Here is a 10,868-nt window from a genome sequence, read left to right as displayed (position 1 = left end):
TATTGAATGTTGGAGGACGAGTCCAGAGAGGCCAGGAGGCCCCTAGAGGCCCCTAGAGGCCTGGAGGACCCTAGAGGACCCTGGAGGCCCCTGGACAACCCAGGAGGCCCCTGGAGGCCCCTGGAGGACCCAGGAGGCACCTAGAGGCCCCTAGAGGCCAGGAGTCCCCTGGTGGCCCCTGGAGGCCAGGATGCAGTTTGATTGGTTTCTCTCATCATGTGATTTCAGAGAAACGACTCAGAGGCTGATCAGACAGACTGAGAGAGGACGAGTGGACACGAGGACTCAGAGCTCAGAGCTGCTGTACCTGCATCAACTAACAGGTAAGAACCTCTAAACCTTAATACACACACACAGACACACACACACACACACACACACACACACACACACACACACACACACACACACACACACACACACACACACACACACACACACACAGACACAGACACAGACACACACACATACACACAGAGAGAGACATGCACACACACACACACACACACACACACACACACACACACACACACACATACACACAGACAGACACACACACACACACACACACACACACACACACACACACACACATACACACAGAGAGAGACATGCACACACACACACACACACACACACACAAACAGACACACACACACACACACACACACACACACACACACACACACACACACACACACACACACACACACACACACACACACTCACACACAGACACACAGAGACATACACACACACACACACACACACACACACATATTTATTAACTCTCTCTTTACTTTCTGTTATCACAGCTGTGAATAATGTTCTCTGGAGACTTTATTGTAGCTTTCTTCAGGTTATAATTTGCTTTTTGCTTGTCAGAAGTTCCTGTTGTCTTATGTTGATATTTGAAAGTGTCTTCTCTTTCCTTTAAGGAGTCATGTAAGATCACATGAATTTGTCTTTGCAGGATTATTAAGTTAACGCTAGCTTTCCTCTCTCTGTATGAACCAGGATCACATGGTACAGAGGCCTGTACTACAAATTTGGCGTTACCGGGGTAACTTCAGGTTCAACCCAGGGTTTTCTGTACCACGAAGGAGGATCACCTGTTACCGGGTTTAATCGCCGTGGTAACTTATGCTGAACACCTAACCTGGTCGGGAGCTGGTTAAGTTGGAGATCAGAGATCAACTGGTGTAAAAGCACCGCCTACTGACCAACCAATACTCCACTGATAACGGCTTCACCGTTCTTAGAAGATCAGCCAACAGCAGCAGAACATAGCAACCGTTGCTAAGCTCAGAATGACCCAACTGCCAATCAGTGCTGAGAAATTTCGCTACCCGCCAGAGGCCAGAAGTGAGAAAAGCAAAAAAGAATTCAAACAAAAAGTACTGAAGGACAGACCAGAGCATCTATTTGCAGACTGTTACCAAAATGGTGATGTGAGTAATCTCATCTTTTTCACCGAACTGCGAAGTGCGTGGCACTCAGCCATCTGCTCACACTACCAGTCAGTCGAAAGAGAAGAGCTCTGCAATGGGTGGAAATTCAGAATTAAAGATAACGAAGGTCCTGACACTGTCGCCATCACAGTCAACATCTACACAAATGGGACAGTTATGGTACAAGGTGACCTAAGACGGTTTGAGGAAGACTTTCAGACTTTAAAAGAAAAAGCACATCAAGCTCCATCAAGCAGCACCACATCTGAAGCTCCAGAAAGAGAAAATGACCCTACCAGTTCAGATCAAGCTCAGACGCAAAACACAATGACCCTCCTTACAGAACAGTTTACACAACTGGAAATAGAGCTAAAAAGTGCTCAACAAGAAATACAACATCTGAAGAATGAACTGGCCGGCCTGACAGAAGAAGTAAGAGAAATAAAGATAGAAAGACAGAGCGAGAGAAAGAGAGAGAGAAAGACACCATCTGAAGAATGAACTGGCTGGCCTGACAGAAGAAGTAAGAGAAATAAAGATAGAAAGACAGAGCGAGAGAAAGAGAGAGAGAAAGACACCATCTGAAGAATGAACTGGCTGGCCTGACAGAAGAAGTAAGAGAACTTCAGAGAGAGAGAGAGAGAGAGAGAGAGAGAGAGAGAGAGAGAGAGAGAGAGAGGGAGAGAGAGAGAGAGAGAGGGAGGGAGACAGAGAAGGCAGAGCTGAACATGCTGACAGAGAGACTGCAGAGGAGAGAGAGAGAAGTTGACAACCTTCAGGAGCAGCTAGGCCTCCACCTCACCCACTGCACCCAGCCACCTGAGAAAGCCACAGTATGTCCTCCACAACTTACCACTCCCCCACCAATCCAAACTGCATCCTCCTCACCCCACCCAACCCAGTCTACACCTGCCTCACTTCACCCTGCCCAACCTGCCTTATCTCCTGCACCACAGACACAGCCCGACTCCACTCCCTCCAGACCATAGATTGAGCTCCTAATAGATTCCAATGGAAAATTCATTGATGAAAAAAAACTGTTCCCAAACCACCGTGTACAGAAGATGTGGTGCCCTACAACTACAGGAGCCCTGGAGCTGCTAAGTGAGGACAGACTTGGCTCTCCCAGCCTCATCATCATTCATACTGGCACTAATGACCTGCAGACCCAACAAGAGCGAGTGACCTTATCACTAAGGAGAGTGATCGAGGAAGCCAGCAGAAACTTCTCCAACTCCCACATTGTTGTGTCCACCCTTCTACAACGGAAAGACTTCCACCCTGCTACCATCCAACGGATCAATGCCGGCCTCTCCCAGGACGGTGCCCTGAGACCCAACGTGCACCTGGCCCACCACCCCAGCCTCGACCTAGACTGCCTATATGATCACGTCCACCTCTACAAGCAAGCCGTCCCCATCTTCGCAAAGACGCTGAAGGACGCCACTCTGAACCGCAACCCAGCCCCTCCACCCTTTACCTCGCCAAGGCTACCAAGAAATCCTACTACATCAGCACCGAGGACCCCTCAACCCCGACAGCCCCAGCTGCTATATCACCATCCCCGCCACGTCACCGGCAGGCCGCTCCCATCCCCGCCACGTCACCGGCAGGCCGCTCCCATCCCCGCCACGTCACCGGCAGGCTGCTCCCTCTTCTCCCCCCTGACCTGACAATAGCCCCTACAGACAGACTGACTGACAGACAAAGCTACGCCCAGACAGAGAGAGGAACAGCCAACCCACCACCCAGCAGCCAACTGAAGGACACCCAGCACATGAGGAGCTTAATCTGTTCACACCTGATGGAACCTTAACATAATAAGTACACACATACACACACACACACACACACACACACACACACACATACACACACACACACACACACACACACACACACACACACACACACACACACACACACACACACACACACACACACACACACCAAACACTTTAGTTTGCTTTTTATTATTATTTTTTATCTAAGAAAAGAAAACATTTACATATGTCGTTAACAGGAGTTTGTCTCATTTAGAAACATTAAGTATTTTAATAGTATGATGTATTTTTCTATCTCTTCAGGGCCTCCGGTCCTCAACTTTTGGATTAAAAAGTAAAAATGCAGAGTTCCTGAAGGAGATCAATACTACTGACATTGTTGTCCTCCAGGAAACATGGTGTAAAGGTACTTCCAGTGGTTGTCCAATAGGTTACAGAGAAATTATTGTCCCGTCCACCAAATTAAAAGGAGTCACTCAGGGGAGAGAATCAGGAGGAATGATCATTTGGTATAAATCTGAATATAACGATTCAATAGAATTAATCAAGAGAGGTGAATTTTATATCTGGATAAAAATTAAAAAACAAATAATCTCAGCTGACAAAGATATATTCCTCTGCCCCACATACACCCCCCCTATGAGTCACCCTATTTCAATGAGGAGAGTTTCTCCATACTCGAAGGAGAGATAAACTAATTTCAGAGCCAAGGTAATATTTTAATCTGTGGTGATCTGAATGCCAGAACAGCAGAGAAAGTAGACACTATAGACAGCCATGGAAACCTGCTCATACTGGGGAACAACAGCCTAATGAACCCCACATATCCCCCAGAAACAACGACGACAAGCGTACTAACAGGAACGGGACACAGGTCCTACAGCTCTGTGGTACGTTAGGTCTATATATTGTTAATGGCAGAGTAAGAGGAGACTCTTTCGGTCGATACACACACAGTTCTTCACTTGGCAGCAGTACTGTTGATTATTTTATCTCTGAGGTTGACATTTCTAATATCAAGGCATTCACAGTCAATCCCCTTACTCCTCGGTCTGACCATAGTAAAATAACAATCTATCTGAGTAGAGGAAATCTCAAACACAAAGAACTAGATTCTAATAATCTACAAACCTCCACCCAGTCCTACAAACAGACTGCGAGCAGCCCTGATCTCTGCAGAAAGACAATGGACAGTCCACAAATCCAATCACTCTTGATGATTTTCTTTGTATATCCTTTCCTTAAAGAGAAGAAGAAGGTGTGAATTTAGCTATTAATAACATAAATGCCATTTTTGACAAGGCAGCAAATTTAAAGAGGAAAAGAAAAACAAAAAATATTAGTGGTGAAAAATGGTTTGATAATGATTGTAAAAATCTAAGGAAAGAACTAAGAAATGTATCCAATCAGAAACACAGGGATCCAAATAACCAAACTGTACGCCTTCTTTATGGAGAAACACTAAAAGAATACAAACATTTATTAAGAACAAAAAGGGAACAGCATAACCAAATAATAACCTAATCTAAGAATCAATAAAGTCCAATCAATTCTGGGAAAATTGGCATAAACTAAACACAACAACTAAGGAGGAATTAGCAATCCAAAATGGGGATATTTGGACCCCTCATTTTACTAACCTTTACGGCAAAATAACAAATAACCCAGGCCAACAGGACATACAGAGGAAATTAAAACTCCTTGAATCAGCAATTAAAGACTACCAGAACCCCATTGACACGCTGATTACAGAACAAGACCTAACAGACTAAATGAAAAAGGTTAAACTCCGAAGGACTGTGATGCTGACTCCATTTTAAATGAAATGATCAAATACACAGATAATAAAATTAAATTGGTCATCCTAAAAGTTTTCAATATTATCCTAAATTCAGGTATTTCCCAGCTAGTTGGAACCAAGGACTGATAACCCCAATCCACAAAAATGGAGACAAGTTTGACCCAAATAACTACAGAGGAATCTGTGTGACCAGTAACCTGGCAAAACTATTCTGCAGTATTATTAATGGAAGAATCTTACAATTCATTAGTGATCACAATATCCTGAGCAAAAGTCAAATAGGATTTCTCCCAAAATATGGAACTTCAGACCCCATCTTTACTCTCCACACCCTCATTGACAAACTATTAAACCAGAACAAAGGAAACATCTTTTCATGTTTTGTAGATTTTAAAAAAGCATTTGATTCAATTTGGCATGATATATGTTAAATGTGTAATTCCTGGAGACAGTGCCTCTATGGTGTAATGACTGTTTCTGGTTCTTGTAGTTTCAGTTACTTCACTGAACAGATTAGAGAACAGCTCCCCGCTGTTAAATGTTGAGTACAGCAGCTTCCTCCCTCTATATCACTAACTAAAGTCAGATCACAAATACATTCATCATTCTTATGTTTTCTTTGTGTAAGTTTAATGTTTTAATGCTTTTCTAACGTGCTGTTCAGTTGATAAAATGCTGTGATTTATTCTGATGTTAGTGTGATGATGACAGAAGTAAACTGGTGGTGGGACAGTAACACATCACTGACATTAATAAATATCCATATCAAGCTGTTAAACATGATGTTTCCTCATCTTGTTAATCAGTTTGTTCAGAGGATGTTACAGAACTGAACTCAGACACAAATATTCTGCTCAACTTTCACACTTCAGCCATGAAATCTAATGGACTTTCATTTGATGTATATTATAATCAATATATGTGATTATATATTATATACCCTGGTGTCTTCATGTGTCTTCATGCCTAATGACTAGTTATAATGTTCCAGAAGACCCTGACCATGTAGAAACATGTTGATCATTTCATGTTGTACTTTTATTTTTTATTTTGAGTGATTCAATGTATTTACAGTATATATTGGGACCAGAGGGTAGTGTGAGTGGTGACTGGTAGCTGGAGAGGTACCAGTCATCCTCCTGGAAACTACCTAACTGATCGCTGGGCTGTGCATGTTAATCCATATTAATGCCTGTCTATATCTTTCTCTTTGTGTGGAAATGAAGCTAAATAACAACAATGTAAAAAAAAAAATTCTCCCAGAGGACTTATAACTTCCTCATTATATTCTGTTGTTCCTCATGAAATCACACCCTGACTGAGGCAGTTTTCTGTCAAATATTAATAAAATATCTGCTTGAAATGAGTTTGCTCAGAGTGTCTTCACTGGATCATCAGCAGCTTTTGGAGTCTGTTGAACTTTCTGCTCAACTTTCTTCAATAAATGACTATTTGTCTTTGTTATACCATTTTATTTTATAGACTTAGTCCTTGACTCACTAGAAACATCATATATATATTCACATACATACATAAATAGAGGTTACACTAAAATTAAAGTTCTGAATATGTTGATGTGTTGAAACATTGAATGTGAATCAGTCTAATAAAGTTGAGGTCAAACCCAATCAAAGTTGTGATGTTTAGTATTTGATATCAAACATTGGTGATATCAATAATTGGAGGACGTAGAGACAGAAACTCACCACCTTTTGGTCATGTTTCCTTTCATGTTTCAGTTGGACCTCAAGACATGATCAGCCAATCAGAAAACACTCCTATTATTATTATTATAAATACAGAAGATAATCAGTTTGGGAGTCTGATAACTGATGCGATGTGAAACTAAGTTTATTATCCAATCAGAAAGAGGATCTGAACATTTTTTATTTGGTGACTCCTTTTGTCTCAGTAAGTTTCTCTGTTTCTATTTAGTATTTTATTGGTTGTTATGCTGATTATGTTTCATAGTTTTAAACTGGGTTGTTATTAAAAAGTGTCCTGAAGTCAATAAAGTTTAGATTTGAAGGAGAAGATCAACCAGCAGTGATGTTTCCTGTTGACCAGCAGGTGGTGAAAGAAACTAACTGGAGCTGAAACAGCCACTGGAGCTGGAAATTATACATCCTTTATAGTTTACATAGTTTAATAACATGGAAATATCATCACTGTCAAATATCAATCTAAGCAGCTGTTAATAAACTGTCATATCATCTACCTCATAAAGACACCGCTTACATTAATCATCCCATATTTATTCCAGCAGCCTTTGCACTCGGCACTATTGTCTTACTCTTAACAAAGTCCATTATTGTTGTTTAATATATATAGTAATATTCATATCTTTATATTATTAATAGGGTTAAACAATATACACCAAGAACTTAATATCTGGGCCTTTTAAAAGATGTCAACAAAATATAACTATACTCAAAATAACAACAACAAAACAGGATGTGAACTAAACAAACTGACCTGACTGAATCAGACACAAGGGGACATATATACTGGTTTGGACAAACCAAAGGACACCTAAACCCCCCAACATGGCAGCACATGGTACGTCTGGATTGTCAGCCTCAGGATTTAACAGTCCTTCACCTTTGGCCTGGCCTTTTCTCCACCAGGAAGGACCGGCCCTCCAGCATGGTAACAAAGAACAAAACATGATGATTAATAGAACACAACAATGATTATTTAACCTACAATTTAAAATGTGTGCACTCCATTTAAACAGTGTAAGGCTCAAAGTAAATAAATATGTAGATTATAAATCATATTAACAGTGTTTAGACTACTTTAGTGATCATGAATAGTTTGGGGTGTGTCTGACTGTAAAGTTAACCTGTGGACTAAACAGAATAGGGGGACATTGTGGACAATATTACCATTGCTGGCTGTTGTTACCATGTAGAGCTGTTGGCCATCACACTGTAAAAAGTAGTTAAATGTTGGTCTGTCTTTGTTCATCTTAGCTGTGTGTCTGGTTCTGGATGTAGGTTACATTGACAGCAACCAAAAACAGAGTCAGATTTCCTCTTGGCCATCACTCTGTAAAAAGCCATTAACCCTCCTGTTGTCCTCGGGTCAAATTTGACCCATTTTCAAAGAGTCTATATCAGAAATTTGGGTTTTCTTTCAACCAAATTGTCAGAAAAATAATAACGTATAATACGTTGTTGTTATACAAGCTGGACACTTCATACTTTACATTGGAGCAAAGTGTCATTTCTTCAGTGTTGTCCCATTAAAAGATATAATGAAATATTTACTAACATGTGAGGGGTGTACTCACTTTTGTGAGATACTGTGTATATATATATATATATATATATATATATATATATATATATATATATATATATATATATATATGTGTCCAATAGGAGCTTGAATGTTAATTAGATTGTCCTCATCACCAGTAGGAGGCAGCAGTGCTCTATCAGTGTCTAGTCTGCCAGGAGGAAGAGAAGAAGAAGGACAGGTGAGCTTTCCAGACCTGAGGCCTGTACTACGAAGCGAGATTTGGCGTTAACGAGCTAACTTCAGGCTCAACCCAGGATTTTCTGTACTACGAAGGTGGATCACTTGTGATCGGGTTCAATCACCGTGGTAACTTATGCTGAACGCCTAACCTGGTCGGGAGGTTATGTTGGAGATCAGAGATCAACCGGTGTGAAAGCACCGACTACTGACCAATCAATACTCGACTGATAACGGCGTCACCGTTCTTAGAAGATCAGCTGGAGCTCGGTGGGTGGAGAAGGAGAGAGAGAGGGAGAGAGGGGGAGAGAAGGATGCGCTCATAAAAGTTAAAACATTTAGAGACCAACAGCCCCGTTAACATTCCCTGATGGGTATTTTTATGAAATATATAGATTTTAATGGGAGAGAATTACATATCGGCTATCGGCATCTCCAGCCGTGTGTTGCCAATGCGCACATCTGTTTGAATTATGTTTTTTTATATTTTATTTGCTCTCACGATCGCTTCCACTACCAGGGTTGCAACTGAAATAATAGGCTAAAGCAACGGCAGTTTATGGAAAGCACAAGTGTAATTATGGTCAGATCTAGTGCCTGACTGATGAGGAAGTGATATTGATAAGCGTTGCAATTTACGCATTTAAAGCGTCGGCTATTTTTTGCCAGCTTTCCTCCTGTTTTAGGAAGCAGCGACTGTATTGCGTTTTGCCTGCAAAACCATGTCTGTGTTCTTCATATTTATGTAGAATTATAGTTTGCGCTTCTTATGTAAAATATGTGTCTCTGGTAGATGTTTGCGATTGGTCGTGCTGTGCAAACACCGCCTCTTTTATGTGAACGCGCGCACCGCTGGATTGGGAAACCCTGGGTTGACTGAACTAGTTGTTAACCACCGTCGTGACACAGGTTATGCGGGACCGCGGTTGTTAGGGTTAGTGAAGCCGGGTAACTGAAATAAATCCAGGGCATGTTGATCTTGATTCGTAGTACAGACCTCTGGTGGAGGTCTGACTGTTGTCTGATCACGTAGCAGATCAAGGTAACAAGGTGAGTCAGCAGTTTGGTGGTGTTGGGATTGAGGTTGAGTGATGTCATGATGTCTGTAGGAGCCATTTTGGTTCATCATTGTGTTTGTTTGGTTTTTAATGTCCCGCCTCTGTGTGTGTGTGTGTGTGTGTGTGTGTGTGTGTGTGTGTGTGTGTGTGTGTGTGTGTGTGTGTGTGTGTGTGTGTCTGTGTTGTCTCTCTACCCTAACCCTAAACCCAAACCCCTAACCCTTTTTTAGGGTCTAAACCGTGACACAACAGACGACCACAGATGAAGACATCAGGAGGACAGACTGTCCACACCAGTTCTAATCTGGACAGGCCTCCTGTAGTTGAGCGGTGTCTGGAACACAGGGAGGACTTGGAACAACCAGCCTGGAGTCCTGGACTTCCAGATCCTCAGGCCTGGCTGACATAAGATGGTTCTAGCTAGCGCTGTTAACAGACATCCATGTTGGTCAGGTGGTAAGTCAGATGTTTATTATATTATTATATTAAGATGACGTCAAACCAGACATGTTTTTATAGATTAATGATGGTAAAAATAGAATCAATGATCATTTTACTTAGAATACTGTAATTAACATATGAGGAATCAAATCAGATTTGACATACAACAATATCATAGAAGGCTGAAATTAGCGGTCTATTTCCAACATAAACCTGATTCAGTGTGTCCTCCGTTCACGACCAAATCAAACTGGTTCCTACTGACGGCACATTACCTCCTGAGGTCACATCTGCTATTAACTCTGATCTTCAGCATTTCTATAATAAGTTTAGAATTGGCTGGATGAAACCAAATTAGAGTCACTATGGATCTGAATCACTTATTTCATTATGTAATAATAAACTAATTGTTATCAAGCCAGCAGACAAAGGAACTGCAGTTATCATGTTGGACAGAGAACAATATTTGTGGGAAGGTTACAGACAATTGAATGACACATCTTGTTACTCTAAACTCAAAAATAGGATACTATACCACTGGTCGATAAGATTATACAATCATTATATGATAAAACAACTTATTAATAATAAAAAACATATTTACAGGGTAACACTGAACCCAGACCGAGGCTATTCTATATGCTACCTTAAATTCACAGAGCCAGCACGGCTTGGAGTAAGCCAGGAGAAATACCAGCTGGTAGACCCATAGTTTCTGACTGCAGCAGGGAGACTTACTTTATGGCTGAGCTTATTAATTTTTATCTGAATCCTCTCTCAAAGAAACACACAGTTATATCAAAGACACGTATGATTTTGTGGACAAAGTTAAGAAGATTGTCATTGCTGT

The 10,868-nt window shown here is 41.3% G+C and overlaps 1 protein-coding gene across 5 annotated transcripts in view; it reads left to right on the top strand.

The window, feature by feature from the left end:
* Positions 1-10,868, top strand: part of LOC116066775 — a 197,521-nt gene that overhangs the window by 129,998 nt on the left and 56,655 nt on the right. For 3 of the 5 annotated variants that reach the window (XR_004895112.1, XM_035991871.1, XM_031322939.2), the window contains exon 2: positions 229-323. The exons of the other annotated variants lie outside the window; for them this stretch is intronic. The gene's annotated coding sequence lies outside the window, so the exon portion shown is untranslated. The remainder of the gene's footprint in view (positions 1-228; positions 324-10,868) is intronic. 5 annotated transcript variants of the gene reach the window in all.

This window comes from Sander lucioperca, chromosome 14 (assembly GCF_008315115.2).
Source record: "Sander lucioperca isolate FBNREF2018 chromosome 14, SLUC_FBN_1.2, whole genome shotgun sequence".
Taxonomy (NCBI): Eukaryota; Metazoa; Chordata; class Actinopteri; order Perciformes; family Percidae; genus Sander; species Sander lucioperca.
Note: the sequence above shows the minus strand (reverse complement) of the source record. Positions and strands in the feature narration are given on the sequence as shown.